Here is a 23,423-nt window from a genome sequence, read left to right as displayed (position 1 = left end):
TCTGAACAAAAAGAAAAAGAAACAGAAATGAAGAAAATCAAAGAAGAAAGCAAAAGAAGAAATAGAAGGAAAAAAAAAAGCGGGATGGGGCACGTGTAAATGGGAAAAGAAAGGGCTCCTATGGTTAATATATGCGTAGAAGCGTGTAAGAAAATATTGAATTACGTGGTAGGGGAGCGATAGGGAAGAGCTCGAAACGGAGAAATATGTGGCTGAATAATTAATGTTAGCTGGGGGCATAACGCATCTTTGTGCCTTTGCTAACAATATGATAATTTTAGGTTTAAGTTACAGGTTCTAACGATTTTGAATTACTACGTGACAAATTGATTCCCATCGTCTGTAGGAGATTAGACTTGTATATGAGATAATTATTCCATTTGTTTCCTGTCGCGAGGTGATCGGAAATTGTAGCCCATAGGGCGTTGCTTGACCGAATATATGGTTGTGCTCATTGAATTAACTGGCTGCTGCTTTAGCTAACTTGTGTTTTGTACCTTCGCATTTCGCGAAATGCGAAGGTTGTGGGTTCGGTTCCCACCTGCGGCAAGTTGTTTTTTCATCCACTTTATTTTCCATTAATTCTTCGTTTCTTTATTTCATTTATTAAGCACAAGTAATTTCCCCTATGTTGTCCTTGGTGTCAATGTTTGTCGGCTTCTTATGATATGACTAATAAAATCGGGACCCTCGGTTAACCCCCTTTCTTCTCGTAATTGTAGGTAGTAATTGCCTATAAATTCAAAGTAGTTATATGTCAGAACTAATTCAAGAAGCAAACATTTACAAACATGCAAACACATACAGTCTAGTACTGCATTAAAAAGTGGAGCGTTGGATTTCCCTCACAAGGTAACTTTGAGTTTCACCTACACCTGAAGCCAAGTACTCTAATGTCCAGAGTGTGCCACGTGCAACAAAGAATTCATAGGTGAGACTGGACAGCAAATTCGTCCAATACTCAACGGCCATCGCGCAGAGACGAAACGCAATTTACATAAAACAGTAACCAGCCCCTTCAATGAACACTGTCTTATATTAGATAAACCAAAGCTCTATATACTACAAACGAAATTTTCCGTTCCATTCACAACAGGAAATAACCGGAATAATACCTCATACACAAGCTCAAACTTCTGCGCACTATGGGAATCAATTTGTAATCTGGAAACATAGAATAGATAAAAGCTGCAACTGAAACCTGAAATTCTCATGCTATTAACAAATCCACAAACACACGTTATGCCACCAGTTAAACTTGGATAGATGGTAAAGGGAAGCTGAAACACTTTTCGAAAAAAAATGAGTTCTCTGCGGCATTCCACTGTTTTGAGTACCCTGAACACGAATATCTGGTTCAAAAAGGGGCGGAAACAAACACAAGCGGCTGTTTTTTCAAGAAAACGCGCACCAGTACCTCAGGGCATCGCGCGAATGCCGCTGTTGTCCGTGATTGGTCGTGGCCGCTGTGACGTCATTCGCGGCAGTCGCCGGTCGGAGCCGCCGTTTCAGAGCGTAGCACGCTGTTCTGTTCGGGCTTCATAGCTGAGTTGTAAGCATTATGAACGTTCTCGCTGTCTCGGACAGCTTGTATTTTCGCCGTACATGTTCGAACCAACAGCCGATACGGAAAACGATGGCGGCAACGGCGGCAACGACGATGTTGAGTGTGGCAACAGCGAGAGCGATGTGTGCACCTTCTCGCGCGTTGGAAATCTTAGCTGGTACGTATGTTTTTTTTTCCATGTAGCTGCACGTTCCCATGACGGGAGAAAAAATGCGCTAAAGTGTCACTGGGAACTTGCTGCTGGAAGAATGCCGAAGCACTAACTTCTCATTAGATTGTAAACACGGGTGCAATTCCGCGATGTCAAGCACCTTGTCGCTGCTTGTCTAAAGTCCCATGGTTTTTTGAGTGTTGATACACGATCGCGAACATAAGTGCCGCGTTTCAAAGCGCGCACATGCAGTGCTGCGAGGTACAGTCATGGAAGTTCTTATCATACACATCCAGAAATGGCCAGAGGTATTATATGTGCAATATTCATACTATGGTTCGACGACTTTGCGATTGTGGCTCGATCAAGAATCGGTATGCGTGCTCCATGCTAGTGTTGACATAAAGATATTAGGCAGTTTTAGCGCCGCCTTGTGGTAAGCACGATAAGTGCGACCGTACGTCGAACGTCACTAGGCAAGCCTATACTCCATTTCATAGTTCAGGTGCAACGCTGTGGAAGCTACGCACGAAGTCCGGTCGCCAAAATTTATTACTGCGCGCGTTTCCGTCTATGCTTTGCAGCGTGCCAAGGCGTTTGCTCGCGCGAGCATGCACGTGAAGCTGCCGCGACGGGCTGCAGATAAAAAATGCCGAAAAGAAAATTGATTTAAAAGAACGTGTTAGCAACCGTATAAGTACGGGGATTGCTTCTATGGGTAAATTCTTCTTTTTTTCATTCAGAACTTAGCTTATATATGGAAAATTTTCTCAGAAATCGGGTCAAGAAACACCGAACTTTTTCTAAGTGCGAACGCAGCCACTGCAAGAAGTACCTGAAGCCTCCACAGCGTTGCACCTGATGTATGGAACGGAGTACAGCAACGCTAGCAACAACGCATTTCCGCATTTGTCGTAAGGCTATCGGGCTATCATTGAAATTGTCCGAGCGCAGCACAGTTGATTTCGTCGGCACGAACTTATCTCTCCTCACCGCACGGACCCACTGCGCTGCAAGCTTCTTGTCCTTCGGGAAACTGTGAAACACTACATCGTCTCGCCCTCCAGTGTTCGCGCAGTCGAATGCTGCACAGAACGAGGACATGTTGGGCGCCCTTGGCTGTAGGCACTCACGCAGCACAGAAGGAAAGAACAGTTTACGAAAATCGCAAAAGAAAAGAAACGTGAGCGGCGGCAGATCTCTCGTAGCGTCGTTCAGCAAAGCGCAGGACGGAAAGAGGCATGCCATCACATGCCAGCACGCCGGTCCGGCAGCTCGGTCCCCGCGAATGACGTCACTCTCGCCGGTTCTCTCCTCTGGCAACCACCTCACCCGGCGCTCAGGGAAGTGATGGGGGCGTGTCCGCGGGGGTGATTTAGAAAGCGATTTCTGCCCCTCATATTAACAAAACTAAGAAAAAAATTTCGGAACCGTAAATTATTAGGTCTGTTCTTCCCAATCCCAGCAATTCATGGAAATTGAAAACCGTTTCAGCTTCCCTTTAAGTTTACCTATTCTTCCGTTCACAGCTCTTCGCTGCTCTCCCCTACCTCTGAATTTTAATATTTTCTTTCACGCATATATTAACCATACGAGCCCTTTTTCTATGTACGCCGGCCCCATCCCGCTTTTCCTGTTGTTACCCTCCTATTTATTCTTCCTTTTTTATCTTTTCTCTCCTTCGTTTCTTCTTTCGTGTTTGTTTAGACCACCACCCTTCTATTCTAGAGTCCCAGTGGCCAGCATATCCTTTTCGGTGTCTCCATCACACAAGGTTGCTCCACTCTCTGTATAGCGCCGCGAGCAAGCCTACGCCGAACTACTGACCATAACGTCCCTTGAAAGGCCAAGCCACTCTCTTCCAACAACGCCATACATTGCCCTCCCACTCCTTGCCGCCATTTTAATGCATTCAAAAATGCACGGCACACTGCTGATGTGATACTCCAGTCATTCTTCCAACTCGTGTCCGTTTATTACTGGCACGCTGACCGGCTGACCGACTCTTCTAAAACCCCAAACGCACGCCGCCTACGACGCCTACGGTTTCTGTCCACTTCTCTAGAGGCTTCCTAATCTCTCGCTCTCCCAAGCCCCTCCGATGTCCTTTTATTATCAGTTTCTTTTTTTTTCTGCCGCCTCCCGACACTCCTGCTCTTGTCCCCTCGTCTCAGAAACCATGTCTAGTGACGTCAAGGGACAGCGCTCATTTTCTTTTCAGTCTCTTCTTTTACAGCCAGCCACCGCCGACAACAACCGCATGTGACGCCACCTTTATAACCTGTTAAGACTAATCAGCTGAGGATGACAAGGCCACCTTTGACAAAGATAGGTTCTCCTAGGGAAACGCTGGACAGCCTTTCTTAGGTATCTTTACCCTGTATGGAACGTTTATACAAGAGGGTGAACAAATACAGCTGCTCGACGCGAGTCACTAAAGTAGCTGTTTATTGGGCGAACCTGTGCCCAGAAAAAATTGTGTGGCAATTTAGCAGTAAATTCTACAGAAATGCGTTAGCATCCCGTCAAATCTCTTTGAGGTCGCGGATGTAAGATTTTAACCGCGTTCACGACAGTGTGCTTCAGGTGCTCACTGGACACACGTGCTCCCTCTTCGAGTAGCGAATTGACGGAGGTCCGGAGGGAAATAGTGTCAGCTGAACTGCGTATATATTGCAATGAGAGTCCGGCGCCTTGAACGGGTTCCAATCGGTACACGACATCCCCAGGTCTCAGCAATTACAAAAACCAACTATTCCCCTTGTCCCCACAACTATATCCTTTTGCTTGCCCTTCTTTTCCTCCTCTTTCACTTGCGGCATTATTTGTTACGGTTACACTCGCCGCCCCTTTTCCCCTAGAGTTCGCACAGGAGAAACACAGGAGTTCCGTACAGGTTTTATGTAGGACGCAAAGATTTATCTGGCTGGCATGAGTAGGAAAAGTGTGCTTGCGACGGTTGTCATCAAGTTCAGTAATCACGGCTAAACGAAGTGTCACAGGAACCAGAGGTTTCACAGCAGGAAAGGGCCTGAAAACAGCATTGAAGTTACTTTGTTGGAAAACAACTTATCGCGACGCTAGGGAACGCAACAACGCGAATCTTATTTCACCCACAGGTTAATACAATAAAAACCGAATAAATGAACAGCCCGCTGCCTTCTCGGCAATAAGAGCCTTAGACGGCGAATGCACCCCCATCCAAATACTTCCCACCTGCTTCCTTCTCTTTGCGATAAATTTCCTGTTCCACGGGTACGATCTTTCTTGCTACCCGATCAGCTACCCTGCCTTTCAAGTTTTGTTTGTTTGTTTGTTTATGCATACACGCAACGCTCTGATGTTCCGCCTGTTGTCCGCACTCTGCACAGCGTGGGCGGTCAGCATGCAACATATAAATGATTTCGGTTGTCGTATTATGGCGACTTATTGCTGGCCTAGTTATTTTAATGCCCAATGAGGTGAAAACTAACAAACTAGTTGCGCACAGCGGCGTCAGCTGGAGCCAGCTTAGTGTCATCTCACGTTCCCCATGGGGGCCGCAGCGAGAGGCTGTCCACTCAGCAGACAACAAACAGAATCTCGTGCACTAACCCTGTTCATGTTTCTACCTCAAGCCGCTTTTCGTGCCGCGTTTTCCAGTTTAGTCGAAGAGGAGGCCCTCGTAACCTAAAGTTGCGCCCTCGGTAAAGTAAGCCTTGCTACACGAACACTTCAGCGCCAGTTGATATCAATCCTTGTCTTCACACCCTCTTTTCCACGATATATATATATATATATATATATATATATATATATATATATATATATATATATATATTTTACCCGTGCGAAGTCGTACAAAGACAGACTCTGTCCACTTTGTTTTCTGTCTTGAGAAAGGTGGGTCTTCGGCCGAAAAGTCGACGCAAGAAGCCGTTGTTTTTGAGGTACATTAACTGTCCAACTATATATATATATATATATATATATATATATATATATATATATATATATATATATATATATATATATATATATATGTATATATATATATATATATTGTAAGCACTTTTAACGTACTTCGTCGTTTTCATTGGTACATAGCCATCATCATCTTCCCTGTTCTTCGACTTCTTCGCGCATGAGCTGGGGCGTTGCCTTTTTGGGAATAAACAGCGCTGGACAACTTGATCGGTCTCGGTATTATAAAGTGGTGGAGGTACGTCAAGACCTTGACGTCCTCTCGCGTTCCCGTCCTACCTGTAGCTACGTTCCGGTCGCCGCCTGCACCCAGCTACCCCTACAACGATAGACAATTCCAACCCCGGCCCTTAGACGCTCTCTTGGACTGTGACGAGCCCTCAGCGCGATCCCCCTGTCTTTGCGGGACTCCGCGGTAATGACGTCGACAATTGGATCGACCACTAGGACCACGCGAGTTCTTGCAACAAGTGGGATGGCACCCAGAAATTGAGGCACGTCGCATTCTATTTGACCGGTGTTGCCAAGACGTGGTATTTCAACCACAAATCCGACATCGCGGACTGGTCCACGTTTACGTACAAGCGGCGGCAAATCTTCGCTTCCTCTTCTGGCCGTGCAGAAGTCGCCAAACAGAAGCTGGGAACGCGCCTCCAATTTCCACAAGAGTCTTACACCTCATACATAGAGGATGTTTTGGCTCTGTGCCGCCGTGCGAATCCTAGCATGACGGAAGCCGAACGCGTTCACCACATCTTAAAATGCATTGGGTTTGTCACGTTCAAGGCCTTAATCGTGCAAGAACCGGCTTCTGTCCAAGACATCAGTTCCACGTGTCAACGCCTAGACGAGCTGCAGTCTATTCGTCTTCCATATGACAGCAGCGATCCTCAGGTTCCCCATTCTCCAGATCTACGTGCTCTTATCCGCACCATCATCCGCGAAGAGCTTCAACTACAAGACCTAAGGCGTCCACCGGCTGCCTGCGCCCCAAACCCCACCGTCGACTTGCGCGAGGTCGTAAAGCAAGAGTTGACAGCAATGACTACACCTACGACGCATCTTGCTCCGGTAGCGCGCCCTACACCTACCTACGCGGATGTTGCTTCACTACTTACACCTACCGTGACCTCCATGCCTACTGACGTCCGTGCCTATGGCCATTTGGCTTCGATGGGAACCAGAGCACTTGCTGCGCCATCCAACCCTGAGTGGCATCCACCTCGTCCTGCTTGTTTTTACTGTGGTATACGCGGCCATATATATCTCGCTTCTGCCGCCGTCGCCAGCAGGAAGAAAGACGAGGCTGTGCTGAGCACGAAAGAGACCGCACTCGCCGACCAGACGCCTACTATCCCGCATCGTACTCGTTCCCTCAACACCGTTCTCCGTCTCCTCCAGCTGCTCCGAATCTGCCTCATAGTTCCCGTTCGGCTAGACGTCGTTCTACATCGCCTTACTGGCGCTCTACATCACCGCTTCGCCCCACTTCTCATCTTGTCGACCAGCACTCGGAAAACTAACTGTTGCAGTTTTTGGAGGGGAACTGCTTCTTATCGGTCTTCGAAAATTCCTCCTGTTCACCCGGCTAACATGCTTTCTGTAACTGTCGAAGGTGTTCCCGCGTCAGCTCTCATCGATACCGGTGCCGCGGTTTCTGTCCTTCGTAGCGATCTGTGTTCCCGGCTCCGGAAAGTGAAAACGCTTTACCTTGGACCTATTTTGTGTGGTGCTAATAATGCATTCATTCACCCCGACGGACAGTGTACTGCTCGTGTTCTCATCGACGGCATACGCCACCATATTGAGTTTCTCATCCTTCCAACATGTATCCATGAAGTTATACTGGGTGGGGACTACATTCTGCTTCAGCCGTCATTTCATGTAGAGAGGAAGTTGTCCATATCACGGATACAGCGCTTGCACCTGTTACTGACTCGTCACTTTCATGCGTGAACTTGGCCATCGCTGAAGACTACGTCCTGCGTCCTGGTCACGCAGACGTTGTAGCCGTAACATCCAGTCAGAGTGCCGACGGAGACGTGCTAGTCGCCCCTTCTTCCCGCTGTACTTCTCGGGGAATTCTCATTGCCCCCTTTCTCCCGCAGTTTTCACGTGGCCGCGCCCTTCTGTCTGCTTGCAAAACGACCCCAGATCAAGTGATGCTGCCCAAAGGGATGACTGTGGCAACCCTCCCTGACACTCAACCTATCTCTATAGTTACGCTTTGCCCTTTCTCATCGCCAGCACCAACCCCAGGTTTGGATGCTTCTTTCCCTCCTCCAGCCGTTCTTGGTTCTGACCTAACAGCCGCGCAGACCGAAGCCTTACTGGTGGTCTTGGCAAAGCACATAGCCTGTTTCGATAGCTGTTCCCCTGTGTTGAGCCAAACTTCTGCGGCTACACACCGCATCGAAACAGATGGTTCCGGTATAATACGACGACGCCCCTATCGTGTATCGCCGTCCGAAATCAAGATAATTGAACAACAGGTTGCTGACATGCTTGCGCGGAAGATAATACGGCCTTCATCTAGCCCATGGGTTTCTCCCGTGGTTCTGGTAAAGAAGAAAGATGGCTCCGTGCGCTTTTGCGTCGATTATCGAGCGCTCAATAAGATCACACGCAAGGACGTATATCCAATACCTCGAATTGACAACGCTTTGGACACACTACAAGGGGCGGAATATTTCTCCACAATTTATCGTCGATCACGATATCGCCAAATTTCGATGAACGAGACTGACAAAGAAAAGACCGCATTCACTACACTAGACGGACTTTATGAATTTAACGTGATGCCTTTTGGACCTTTGTAACGCTCCTGCCACATTTGAGCGCATGATAGACAACGTACTTCGTGGCCTAAAATGGAAGACTTGCCTTGGTTATCTGGACGATATTGTCATCTTTTCGTCTGACTTCAGCCAACATCTTCATCGATTAGAAGAAGTCGTCAAGTGCCTTGAAAATGCTGGTCTCCATATCAATTCAAAAAATGCAAATTTGCAAGCAAGAGCATAAATGTACTGGGCCACGTCGTCTCAAAAGATGGCATCCAGTGAGACTCCGAAGAGATTAGTGCTGTTCTTCAGTTTCCTCGCCCACAGCAACAGAAAACTGTTGCCTACCGGTGCCTGTTTCACATGGACTAGCCACTGCGAGTCGGCTTTTCAAGCTCTTAAGCGACATCTTACTGCCGGACCAGTACTTCGCCACTTCAATAATCGAGCCCCCACCATACTCCATACTGACGCAAGCGCAAAAGGTATTGGCGCAGTACTCCTGCAACGTAATGCAGCCTCTAAAGAGCAAGTCATAGCATATGCCAGCCGAACACTTTCTCCAGCTGAGTGGAACTACATCATTATAGAGCAAGAATGCCATGCTATCATTTGGTCGATTCCGCAATTTCGCCGATACCTTTTCGGCCGCCACTTCACCATCGTCACCGACCATCATGCCCTGTGTTGGTTGTCATCAATGAAAAGCATGTCAGGACGCTTAGGACGCTGGATACTCCGCTTGCAGGAATATGACTTTACAATAGCGTACAAATCTGGAAAAAGTCATCATGATGCAGACGCATTGTCTCGCGGCCCACTCTCGCTCTCTCCCGGTAACGCGCCGTCGTCTTCCGCACCATGTCGTCCCGATGCTACGCCTGCCTCACACCAGCTCTCGATAACGCCCCTGGACCAAGTTACGCTTTCATCACGGTCTGATTTCGTGTCGCTTCAGCGGGCCGACTCCTGCTGTCGAGCTTTCATTAATCGCCTTAGTGGGTTGGTCGAACCACCCAGCAGCCGCTTGTGACGCCAACTTCGACAATTCCGCCTTCAACATGGCGTGCTACATCGCTACGTTTACCACCCATCAGGTCACCGGTGGGTCCCAGTTCTGCCTCGCTGCCTTCGCGTGTGAGTATTAGAGGCACTTCACGACGACGTATCGGCTGGCCACTTAGGCTTCCACAAGACTTACGACCGCATCAAGACCCGCTGCTTCTGGCCTGGCCTATCCTCAACGGCGGCCAAATACATTGCCTCTTGTGTGTCATGTCAGCACCGAAAACGCTAGATATCCCCGCCTGCCGGTTTATTACAACCTCTCCCTTGCCCGGACGCACCTTTTGAATTTGTTGGTATTGATTTGTATGGTCCCTTGCCGTTGACACCCTCCGGTCACCGTTGTATTGTGACCTCGGTTGACCATTTAACAAGATATGCCGAGACTGCCCCTCTGCGATCCGGTACCGCTTCAGAGGTCGCCGACTTTTTCTTGCGCTCCATCGTCTTGCGCCACGGGGCTCCTCGCGTCTTTCTCAGTGACCGTGGCAAGGCGTAAATTTCCCAAGTTCTCGAGGAAGCTCTTCGGGCCGCTAATACCGTCCACAAATCTACTTCTACCTATCATCCGCAAACCAACGGCCTTACGGAGCGGTTCCACCGTACGCTGTCTGACATGATTTCCATGTACATCCGTCCTGACCACACTGACTGGGATAAAATTCTTCCTTTTGTAACATTCGCATATAATAGTGCTATTCAACGGACTACCGGCTACAGTCCTTTCTTCCTTGTATATCGACGATCTCCTTCCACCATATTCGACAGAGAACTCTTTTTAGCACCTTCGTCGCCTAAAGCGTCGCTTCGAGAAGATTTTGCTGCCAGAATTGCACATTGCCGTCAAATCGCCCGGGAAGGCACAGAAGCTACCCAAGCTGAGCGCAAACCTCACTGCGACAACAAACGCCGTGACATACGTTTTCACCCTGGAGACCAAGTCCTGCTTTGGACTCCAGTCCGCACTCCAGGCATCTGTGAGAAGTTCCTTCAACGCTACATTGGCCCATACACCGTTGTGCAGCAAACATCTGCAGTGAACTACCTCGTCCGCCCAGTACACTCCGTCACTGACCGGCGCCGCTGGAATGCCGAAATTGTTCATGTCTCGCGGATGAAGCCCTTCACTCACCGTTTAGATGACCTCTAATCTGCGGCCAGGCTGGCCGCTTCCATGAAGGGGAGAAGTTAGTGTAAGCACTAATAACGTACTTCGTCGTTTTCATTTGTACATAGCCATCGTCATCTTCCCTGTTCTTCGACTTCTGCGCGCGTGAGCTGGGGCGTTGCCTGTTTGGGAATAAACAGCGCTGGACAACTTGATCGGTCTCGGTATTACAATATATATATATATATATATATATATATATATATATATATATATATATATATATATATATATATATATATATTCTATTTCCATTATCATAATGGAAATAGAATATCATAATATATCAAATATCAAATATAATATCATAATTATCATTATCCACTACTTTTATCAGACGGTGGGCAAGTGGGTAGGTGGGAGACGGGTCAGGTAATAGTCATGTTCTGCGGCTTGCCTCCATTCCCGTGTTTTAGTCTGGACACCCTGAGTTATCTAGCGGTACCACCACGAAGTCACAGAGTGACTTCCAAGATGCGTGGGGCGGTGGGGCGTGCAAACATTGATGGTTATTTTCTCGCTGTCTGCGCGCATTCATGGCGCAGCGCCGTAAAACACTGGGCTGCCATGCTTGAGGAACCCGTGAAGCGCGGTTTCAATTTCGCCAGCACCTGAAAATTTTTCAAGGATTTGTTTAAGAGCACGCCCTCATTGTATGGGATTCAAAAAGAACGGGTGCGTACCCAGCCGCACGTACCTAGTTGCCCACATCCAGTGGTCGAAGTAGTCTATTGAGAGAGTTGTGATGTAAATTAGGTTAGAGGCAAACGTAAGTAGGTAAAGTATCCAAGCAAAGCTAATCGCAATAAAACTGCGCTTTCAAGTATCCGCTCCAAACAGAAATGAATCATGGCCCTTAAGACTGCTTCTCTAGGATCATTAGACAAAAAGGCAGCCATATTTCAGATGCCATTTTCCTTACCATTTGCTAGCTGTACCGAATCAGCTCGTTGTACTCCCTGGGCAAGACACAACGCTTAAGAACTTTGCAGCTCGAAAAAAGTGGGCAGTCTGTCTTTCTCACATTTCGCTGCCTTCAAGGAGATATTCCGGTCTCCAGTCACAGAGCAAGCAAACTTGAAGAGCATGAGAGCGCGAAAGCAAGGACGATGAACACGTCGACTGCATAACTGTTAACTAAGGACTGCCCATCTTTATTTTGCTTTGTTCCTGCTTTGATAGAAGCAACCCCTGGCATGCGAGCAGATGCGGGCGCTACAGGAGCCCCCGGATAGATTGCAAGCGTGAAATAAATGCCATGCCGACGCTCTTGAGAATTCGATTGAATGTCGGCCTCTGGGAAATTTGTGCTCTGGAAATGCACATGGTGATGGCTGTCTCCACGTAGGGTGGCTTGAGGTGAATGATAGAGTGTCTACTTACGTTGATGTTGCGCAATCACAAAAGCTTTGGAGAAACGGCGCTGAACCAGAACGGTGTGTTATGGGCCAGCGTTAGAGACGCCCATATGATAATCTTGCATAAGAAAAACATGTGTGGCGGACATAATTTCTGGGTGTTCCAATACGTCTTTCTTGGCAGACTTGCGCTGAACGGGTTGCAGGTCCCAGTAGCAGCCTTGGAGACGTTGCATATAGGGTTGGTGTTGATGTGGTGAAAAGGTCTGTCTGTGGCGAAAAGGTAGGTGGGAAGACCTAGGGAGGGAGCCAAAAACGAGTGCGGCCGCAGAGCACCCAAGGCAGCAGAAAAGGATTGCCCGAAGGCCAGGCATTGAAAAGGGCAAGTAGTTGGTATAGGGCTCACTGTTTAGGCATGCTGTGAGGACGACATTGAGCTGCCGATGAAGACGCTCGACCATATTGTTAGAGCGCAGATGATAAGCAGTAGGGATACAGTGCTTGCTGCCAAGAATGCCGGAAAGTGCCGCAAATAACGCAGATTCAAATTGCCATCCACGGTCTGTCCTTACATTGATTGGCAGCCCAAGCAATCCATGCAGCGGCGAAAGCGCATGCCACGCTTCCCGCAGTGATGTCTACGATGGGGATCGTCTTGAGCCAGCATGTGCAATGTTACACTATGGTAAACGCGTAGCAGTAGCCGCGCGAAACAGCAAGGAGTCTAGCTCTGTCGATGCGCACATGGTCGAAGCGCTGGTCGAGAGGAAGAAGCCGCTGGTGAAGCGGCACAGTGTGACGAGTCCTTTTAGATGGTTGGCACGCAATGCAGGTACCGGGTCGTGCATGAATGTCCACATTGATATGAGGTCAGAGGTAGCGATGAGTGGCGATGTATGTGTAGTGGAAAATGATGGAGTAGAAGACGGCCCACCGGAACCTTACGGGTATGAAACGGCGCGGAAGAGGCGCGGATATCATCACCTGACAGTGAGCACGGTGATGACGGGCAAGGGACTAGATTGAGAGGTAGGGAGCAGGGGTGTTTCTAGTGCGCTTGTAGTTCGGCGTGGTTATTCTGTGCATCCATTATTGTTCCCAGTTGGTAGCAGGAGTGGTGGAATGAAGCTCCGCAACATAAAAGAGGGCATTGGTTGCAACGTTGTCTACTTCTTGACATGTTGTATGTCCGTGGTGAAATGAAGATGCACGCACGGTGCGGAATATCATGAGCGACGTACTTTGAGGAGTTCGAGGTGAGCACACAAGACAGAGGGTTATGGTCAGTCATCACGTGGAACGTGCGGCCTTCCAGTGAGTGGTACATGTGCTGAATGGTGTCGTGGATGGACAACAGCTCGCGACTGGAAACACTGTAGAGTGCCTTCATGAATTGTAGCTTCCGAGAGAAATAATCTAAAGGGTACTAGTAAGAGCCAATTTATTGTTGCAAAACAGTGCTGATGGCAACACTAGAGGTGTTCACCATTGCTCTAGTCGGCGCGTCAAAATGAGGATGCGCCAGCAGAGCTCCACAGCGACGGCTTGCTTGGCAGCCTGAAAGGCAGAATGGGCCTCAGGAAACCAAGATATTGCCGAAGACTGGCTCTGTGGGGCTTTCAATAGCTAGGTGATCGGATGTAGTAAGGCCGTGCTGTGGGCAATAAAACAGCGATAGGAGTTTACGAGTTCCAAGAACTTGTGAAGTCGGCGGAGAGCGTTGGGTAGTGGAAACCTTTTGAGTGCTTAATGTGGAAGGGTGATGGCAGGATTTCGAGCGCCAAAATGCGTGAGTTTGGAAGTGAATAGTGAGCCGTGTAGGTGATCGTAGTGCGGAAATTGCGTAACGTAATGGGCTCCGAGTCAACATGTTTCTGGAAGCTGGTGTTAGCTGTACTGCGAAGTGTTTGAGACCCTATCACGGTTGATATGTGGCGTTCAGACGGAGCAATTGCCGGTAACTTTTGCAAGGCTAGGCCCATTGGAGCTAACTGCAACACTGTTCCTCTTCTTTCTCCGTAGAAATGCGATGGCGCAAGAAGCCTACTCGCAAGCTGCAAAACACATTCCTGTGGCTTCACGACGTGGCCATATTACTGACATTGCTGAAAAGGTCCACGTAGGTGACGCTCGTGGTCTTCCGTACTGGCGCTCGCAATCACTATGTCATCAATGTACGCGAAGACTGCAAGCAAACCACTTCTCGCCTCAGTGAACTACTGGAATGCCAGTCTGGTGCGTAAGTCAAAACATATGCACACAAACTTGATCTAACCGAAGGGCGTCGTTACGGCACTTATCAGAATGACTTTGGGCTCAACCGGTATCCACTGGTAAGCGTTGACCAGATGATTCACTTTGCTAAAGATCTTACACCCCACCAGATTATACGTGTTGTCCTGGATATGAGGCAGTGAGTAGCTGTCATGAATAGCTTGAGAATTGAGAGCATGGTTGCTTCCACACGGACGCTAGTCACCCAGATCCTTTGGTAGAAGCAGCGGTAATACCAACGTGCCAGATAAGGAATAATGCCGAGCTGCCGCATGTGCTAGAATTCGCGTTTAGCGAAGGCTAGCCGCTCACCAAACAAGCGGCGAGGACGGGAAGGTACCACGTGTGATGATGTGATGGGTAACCACGTGTTTAGCAGGTTGGTGAATCTACCAGGTTTTTTTTTACCTCAGGGAGCTCAGCAAGTATACTCTGGTAAGGGCTTGAGGGCACAAAATTTCAGATGACTGTGGGGAAGTTAACTGTTAAGAGGAGTCCAACGATGGACATACGAGTATAGCCATCGATGAGCCGTTGGCACATGCTTACGAGATCATAGAAGGGAAGGAAATCAACCCAGTGATGGAATGGATGACATCAGCGATGACGAAAATCTAGCAGAACAAGCGATGCAGTCGGAATGAAGGAAACCCGTACTTCCCATACTGGTAGAGGAGTTAGCGGCGTGCAGAGGCTGTCTGCGAGGCTACAAATTGCAGTCAGTCCGTGGAGAAGGCATTGCACTAACCTGAGCTCGTGTTTAGATGAAAAAACGCTGCCTAAGATCTTGTCCATAATAGTGAGTAGGCGGCCAGCTCGAGGGGCGGGGTCATGTGCGGCCGCCAGTGATCCCTCCTGTCGTTTGCTGACCAGGTACACGGTGGCGCACACTTGCTATGACGATGTGCGTGATGCAGGTGGTACCAGCAGCTCCACTGGGGATAAGGGGTCCTTGTGTACATGTCGGGAGACGACGACGAAGCACGTGGATTGGAAGAACGCTGGTGCTGTCTAGAAGCTTGAAGTCAAATCGCTGTCGCGGTGAGGACACTTCGAGCTGCGCGAACGATGAGCTCTCAGGTGCAATTACAAAGATACAAACCGAAGGAGTGGAAGCCTTGTAGATCTTGTTGGTGAGCCCGGCCAGGTGTTCTAGCATTGAGTAATCAGAGGCAGCAAGGACAAGGCAAACAGCATACGATGAGAACTGTAGTAAAAGTTCCCTGAGCAAAGCGCCGTGAGTGCTGGCGTTGTGTTTGCCAAAGAGCTTTCGCATGCGGTGTTCATTTGGAAATGGCATCTGACAGCCAGTGCTTAGCTAGTAAAATGTTGCATGCTGTTGCGTTCGGAGGGCGCAGTACGTGTTGTGACCTTTTGTTTGAGGCGCTCATACGAGTTTTCGCCGAAAGGCTGAACGAGGACGTCGGTGGACTCGTTGACGACTTCCGGTGATAGTGATGAGATCGCTTTGTAGTACCGGTTCGTCTGGAACGATATCCGGTGTAGGTGGAATTGAGCTTTGCCTTTTAGAAATCGGACAAGAAGATTGCGCGCCCAAAGAGGGTAGCCGCTGAAATCATCGTCCTGCAATATAGATGATACAATATCGACACGTGTACTTGTTTATCTTTTTTGGGTGACCGGTTTTCGCTGTCTGACAAATGTTATCGCTCAGCGGGGGACGCGCCCGCATGTATCGGAAATTCTTGAATGTTATCGATGTTTCTGCCCGTTGTCTGCTGTCCCCGAAGCTAGTGTAATCTGATTGCATGTACGACGCGAAATATGTTGAATTTCCTGGAAGACATGCGGGCACCAGCAATTAATTACTCTGGAACTTTCGATGGCCCATGTATAAAAGCCGACACGCTTGACCGGCAGATAAAAGTTTCGATGCTTGCCAACTGCGTTAGCCGCTGTTGCGGTTCTTCGAGAGTAGCCTGCTTTATAAATTTTGGGGTCTTACGTGCCGTAACTACTTTCTCATTATGAGACACGCCGTATTGGGGACTCCACAAATTTGGAGAACCTGTGAGTCTTTAACGCGCACGTAAATCTAAGTACCAGTGGTGTTTTCGCATTTCGCCCCCATCGAAATGCGGCCGCCATGGCCGGGATTCGATCCCGCGACCTCGTGTTAAGCAGCCCAACACGATAGCCTCTAAGCAACAACAGTCGGCGTGGCCTGTATTTGAGGACACAGGTTCGTCGAATATCCAACAGTCTTCAACAGCATCTTCCAACAGTGTTCACAAGACGTGATTCTCGGCATGCACTTCCTGAAGCAACAAAGCGCAATTACCGACTTGAAGTCGTAGTCGATAGCGTTATCCGAAGATCGAGTGATACCGCCGGAGATCACTCGTAAGCACCATGCCTTGAGCATGCTCGAACAAGTCAGCGTCCCTCCTCTCTCCAGCATTGTGATTTCCGTCGGCACCGAAACACTCGCAGACGTTAGAAGGCGTCATCGAGGGCGATGAACGTCAACTGCTCGACTGTGAAACTTGCCTCGCAAGAGGGATCGCCCGACTGCAAAGAGGGAAAGCGAAATTGATGATGACAAATTTTAGTTAGGCTTTCAAGCACACTAACAAGGGCACGATGATCGCGTACATCGAGGAAATTGTGTAAAACAGCAATGCGTTTGTCGTCACGGATTCTGCCGCATCCACCCCGACGACCATAGTTCCTGAACCAGACTTCGACATAAATCTAAGTCTCCCCTTGCGTAAGCAGGAACAGCTAGGAAGTCTTTTCCAACGATAGCAATACTACTGTTCGACGTCATCGAGGATGCAACAGACCAGTCGCAAAGCATCGCATAATACCCGAAGTATCACCCGCCGTGGTGGCTCAGTGGCTATGGTGTTAGGCTGCTGAGCACGAGGTCGCGGGATCAAATCCCGGCCACGGCGGCCGCATTTCGATGGTAATGGAATCTGAGTACCCGTGCACTTAGATTTAGGTGCACGTTAAAGAACCTCAGGTGGTCGAAATTTCCTGAGTCCTCCACTATGGCGTGCCTCATAATCAGCAAGTGGTTTTGGCACGTAATTTATTTTTTTCACCCGAAGTACCACATAGCAGCCGCGCTCGACCACTCCGCCATAGCCCTTACCAAGTTTCAACGCGAGAATGTGAACCTATAAGACAAGTCGACAAAATGCTGCGCGACATCAGCCCGCGTTGAAACGCCCGTGGGAATCTCCTGTTGTCTTGGTAAAGACGTTTCTGCATCGATTATCGTCGACTGAACAGTATCACTTAGGACGTGCACCCCCTCGCACGGGCAGACGTTGCATTGGATCGGCTCTGCAACGCTAAATATTTCTCGTCGGTGGATTTCAAGTCTGGCAACTGGCAAATAAAAGTCGACGAGTGACATAGCGAAAAGAGCGACTTCATCATGCCAGACGACCTCAGTGAGATCAAGGGCCTGCTATTTGCAGTGTGCTCGGCGCTTGCAACATTCCAGCGCGTGATGCACACGGTGTTGGCAGGACTGAAGGGCCAGATCTGTCTTGTTTAGTTGAATGACGTCGTTGTCTTCGGGGGAAATTTCAGTGATAACCTATGATAATAGGAAGTGATAAATAAGAAGTCATCTAGTCATCAGGGCTCACTCTGAAGCCGGAAAGGTGCCGCTTCGTTTGCGATGAGCTTATGTTCCTCGGTCACGTCATCAGGAAATCTGGACTCCGCCCCAACCAGCAGAAGACGGCTGCCATCGCAATTTCAGCAGCTCTTTGACAAAAACCATTGCTTAGATTCCTTGGCATCTGTGCTTACTACAGACCTTTGTCAAGCGCTTTTCACGCATCGCTGAGCCGCTGACACATGTAACTAAATGTGATGTCGAGATTAAGTTGGAAACGCCGCAGGCCGACGCATTTCAAGAACTCAAACGACGCATGCAGTCGTCACCAGTACTTGTACACTTCGACAAGGAAGCCGATACAGAAATCCACACTGGCACCAGTGGCCTAGGCTTCCGTGCCATCCTAGTGCAGAGGAAAGACGAACTTGAACGGGTGATAGCTTGTGCTAGCCGGTCGCTGTTAAAAGCAGAAGCCAATTATTCTACGACCGAAAAGGAATGTGTCGCCATCATTCGGGCAAGAAAAAAATTCCGCCCTTACCTATATGACAGGCCGTACAACGTCGTCAGCGACCATCGCGAGTTGTAATGGTTAGCGAATTTAAAGGACCCTTCAGGACGCCTGGTGCGGTGGAGCCTCAGATTGCAAGAACATGACATCAATGTAACCTACCAGTTCGAACAAAAGCACTGTCGCACCGACTGTCTATCACGTTCCTCCATTGACCCACCGCCGCAAGACAATGTGCATGACGACGCCTTCCTTGGAATAATAAGTACGGAAGACTAAGCTTAACAGCAACGAGCAGACCCGGAGCTGAAAAGCCTCGTCGAGTATTTGGAAGAGAACACCAACGTTGTCCCTAGGTCATTTAAGAGAGGGTTATCTTAGTTTTTGCTTCAAAGCAACCTACTCGTAAAGAAGTCACCACACCGAGCCAACTACCTCCTTGTTCTCTCAGCGCTGCGTCCTGAAGTACTGCACGCCTACATGACGATCCGGCCACTGGCCACCTCGGATTCTCCCGGATGCTATCGAAGATACAGGAAAGATGTTACTGGCCACGCCTTACCTTTGACGTCGTCCGTTACGTGAAGGTATGTCGAGAATGCCAGCGACGTTAGACACGACGGACAAAGCCGGCAGGATTGCTACAGCTGATCGAGCCTCCTCGCAGACAGATTCAGTAGATCCGGATGGATTTGCTGGGGCCTTTTCAGACGGTGACATGGGGAAACAATTGGATCGTCGTGGACATGGACTACCTTACCTCCTACGCCCACACGAAAGCTCTGCCTAAAGGTAGTGCTGCGGAAGTAGACAAATTTTTCGTCGAGAACATGCTGCTACGAAATAGTCCTCCAAAGATCCGCATTACTGAAAGAGAAATGGCTTTTACTGCTGAACTTGCTCAAGCCATCATACAGTACAACCAGACAAGTCACCGGAAGACTATAGCCTACCACCCGCAGACGATTGGTTTAACGGAATGACTGAAGAAGACGCTTGCCGACAGGTTAGCGATGTACAGTACGTCGACGTCGAACAAAAGACTTGGGATGCCGTGCTTCTGTATGTCACTTTTTCTTACAACACGACAGTGCAAGAAAGAACGCAGATCGCGCCGTTCCAGCTGGTGCACGGAAGGCCCCGACGATAACTCTTGATGCTATGCTGCCCCACGTCACCGGAGAAGAAAATGCTGACGTCACCGCCTATCTTCAACGCGTTAAGAAACACGACAGCTGGCCAGCCTGCGTGTCACGAACCAGCAAAGGATCGGCAGCCGGCAGTACAATCTTCGACGGCGCTAAGTGGAATACTATCCCGGGGCCCGTGTTTGGGCTTGGACCCCAAGACGTCGACGAGGACTCAGCAAGAAACTAACTATTGCGACGCTATTTCGGACCATGCAAGACCATTCGACGCATTGGTGCACTCGACTATGAGGTCGTGCCAGACGGCATTTCGCTGTTACCGCGGCACCGCTCACTACCTGAAGTAGTCAATGTTGTGCGACTTAAGCCATTCTACTAGCGCTAACAAACTTTGGGACTATGCATAGCTGAACTTCAGACTTTCTTTAATTTTGGTGTTACTTTGGCCTTTGTTTCTTTGAGTTTCAGTTACTTTTGTTTAAGAAGTGCTTTTTTGTTTTCCCTCTCCTGTTATTTTTGTAGCATCGCGAAGATGCTTTTTGAGAGGGGCAATCGACACGTGTACTTGTTTATCTTTTGCGGGTGACCGCTTTTCATCATCTAGCAAATGTTATCGGTAAGTGCGGGACGCGCCCGCATGTATCGGACGTTCTCGAATCTTATAGATGTTTCTACCCGTTGTCACCGAAGCTTGCATATTCGACGAAATGTATAGAATTTTCTGGCAGACACCTGGGCAGCAGCGATTACTCTGGAATATTCGATGACTCATGTATAAAAGCCGACGCGCTTGAGCGGCAGATAAGAATTGCAAGGATCGCCGACTGCATTCGCTGCTGTCGCCGTTCTTTGAGTGTAGCTTGTTTTTGACGGCACAGGTTCGCCCGATACAACGCTAATTACGTAATTCCCACTTTTTCCTGCTATCTTCACCGTCACTAGTACGTGACAATACAGGGGAGACAGGACTTGACCTGTTTTAATCCTGAGAATTGTTGCTAGGGTCGGTTATGTTCTAGGTCCCCAATGTAGAGCGAGAAAGACTGCCGTGAGTAGCAGAACTGATAACTCAACACTTCCACTGCCCATGTCTAGTTAGCGACATTCCCTGCTTGCTGTGAGCACTCCCTGGCATCAGAGCAGGCACGCGCACTACAAGCTTAACGGCTCCATGGCTCATAGACCCAGCGCAATAGTCCAGGGGCCATGGAGTTGCGCCGAAAAACTCGAGGGCTTGATCTCGGCGGTGGCTGCTGCATTTAGACACGGACAAAATGAAGAAAAAAAAGAACATTTCTCACTTAGAATCAACAGTAAAATTTTGGGGCTTTATGTGCCAAGACCGTGATATGCTCTGAGGCAAGCTATAGTAGGGGACTACGGATAGTTTTACCCACCTCAAGTTATTTGGCGCGCTCCCAATGGACGGCACAGATACGCTTTTGAATTTCGCCCCCATTGCAATGCAGTTACCTAGCCGGGATTTTATCCCGCGATGTTGGGCTTAACAGCGCAACGGCTTAGCCTCAATGCTGCCATGGTGGGTTCTGCTTAGATTCAAGTGCATGTTAAGCAACAACAAAGCATTTAAACAATTCGGAATCTCCCACTACAGAGTACCTCAAAGTCAGATTGTGGTTTTAGCATGTGAAACGCCGCAGTTTGATTTAATTTCAATTACTTGCAGACAAAAGAACCTGCAAATGTGATGATGTGGTCTGGAAGGATCATTTAAATGAGATTGTTCTTGTGTGTAGCGGCCATTATGTGAGAGGCTATTAAAGGGGTGGGTGAGCAAGGAAGCATCATTTACAATTTGGAAGCAAACTCTTAAAGGGCAAAAGGGCGTTTGCAATGCGCCAGATACCGGTAACTGACGTAGTAAACTGCGACAGAAAAATTACGCGCATCTTAAGCACTGTGGGAATCGATGTAAGTGAAGCTTTTGGTGCTGTTTGGGTTGATTGACGATAATTGCAGGCGATGGTTACGTTCAATGTTTAAGTTCATCAGGGTTTAATCGACTGCTAGAGTGCCGAGTTTAGGGTAAGTGTTACTTGCGCGCACTAATTGTGCTTTGTTCTATGTGGTGCACAAAACAGCCGCATTTGCTTGACGTTTTGTTGTATGCCATTGTTCATAGCCTGCCGGACAGTTAACAGTGCGATTGCCTCAAACGGCGCAACGCATGATGGCGGGCGTGGAAACATTTTCATTTAAAATGTGGGGCATCACGTGCAAAGTCCACATATTGATAACGAGGTACGCGGCTGTGGGGACTCCAATTCAATTTTTACTACCTGGAATTCTTTACTGTCTACCTAGCTGAGTACAAGAATGTTTTTGTCGCCCCGTCGTCTTCATTCCCACTTCTTCATCCAGTCGACGTCATACCATCCTCGTCTTCCGATTATCGTTACACAGTCGTCGTCGCCTCTTGCCCTCATGTTGTCGTTGTCCCGTCGTGGTCGTTTTACCATGGTCATAATATAAGAAACAACGTCTCATTATGATCATGCAGTCGTTGCGCTTTTGTTGTCCAATCAATATTGTTCCTTCTTACTCATGCCACCCTTACTGCGCCGGGGACATACAGACATTGCATGCCTCCATGCTCACGGGCGGCTTGGAAAGCGAATGTCATAGCAAAGTTGGACTATATCGGTGTGTTGCACACAGGGGGGGGGGGGAAGCAACGAAACTTTCAGAATTACCACTACACGCGTTAATAAAGCTTACTTCAGCAATGTGGTCCGTCACTACATTGCTCGAATGCTATTCGCATTACCATCGACAGTCATCGTGAGATGGGTTCTGCCATAATTTTTTCATTATGTTCCCTTTCTGCGAGAAGAAGACGCCGTTCGAAACGGCTGCGCTCACATCGGGCTACGCATGTTTGGTTTTTCGGTTGGACCATCTTTTGGGACCGGCCCGAAACAATCATCACCATCTCCAAGAAGTGGTCCGGTGCCTGTGGAGACCAACTTCAGACCAGTCGGACCATATTTCGGCGTATTACGGCCGATTTTCCACCTTCCGAACGTGGCGACCTTCTAACCCTAACTTCATTTATGGGAGCAGCTCTGGCGCCGGCGGGCGGGCGCGCCCTCGAACATGGCGGCATTAAAAAATTCGGCGGCGACATCGAACCCGCGACTTATTACAACGTCGTGACTTGAAGAAGAGATGGATTTCACTGCATCTCAGGTGGGCGATGCAGCATCGCACCATGAATGCAACAAGGCAGCTATGATCAACAACAACATAAACCGCTACCGTGTTCGACGAAACGATAGCAGAAGCCGGATGGGCGCGCGTTTTTTGAAGGAAAAGAAAAATCTCGCTCAGGAGTGACGCTCTGCGCAAGGAAGCGCACTGCCATCAGGTCCGATTACCAACTCATCCAAACCCATGGCGCATCGCAGGCGCCCACGACTCAAGCGTCTTCCGGCGCTACTTAAGAGTGACCTGAAGGTGGTCATCAAACCACACCAGAGGCTACCACGCAAGAATGTTACCAGTCAGGCCCTGGCTATAGCCGTCATAGAGGTGTGCTAGGACAGAACCACCGACAACAATTTTATTCTAAGAATCAAGTCAGGTTCCAACATTGCAGTGATATCCACCCCAAATCGGCATATGGCCAACGTCCTGCAAGCCATTAAATCCTTGAACATCAACAGACGACAACACCCGGTGGTTGCGTACATTACGGCAGGAGAAGACACGCCAAGGGGAGTAATCCACGGGATAGAAGCGAACATCTCTTCTGACGTGCTGCGATCGAACCTACGTATCCGAACGCAGGGACTAGAGTTGATCGACGCAAGA

The 23,423-nt window shown here is 48.8% G+C and overlaps 1 long non-coding RNA gene across 1 annotated transcript in view; it reads left to right on the top strand.

The window, feature by feature from the left end:
- LOC142589035 (uncharacterized) overlaps window positions 1-23,423 on the top strand; it is a 54,194-nt gene that overhangs the window by 14,547 nt on the left and 16,224 nt on the right. The window lies entirely within an intron of this gene.

This window comes from Dermacentor variabilis, chromosome 7 (genome assembly GCF_050947875.1).
Source record: "Dermacentor variabilis isolate Ectoservices chromosome 7, ASM5094787v1, whole genome shotgun sequence".
Classification (NCBI taxonomy): domain Eukaryota; kingdom Metazoa; phylum Arthropoda; class Arachnida; order Ixodida; family Ixodidae; genus Dermacentor; species Dermacentor variabilis.
The sequence above is the reverse complement of the archived record's forward strand: the minus strand, read 5'-3'. Positions and strand labels throughout refer to the sequence as shown.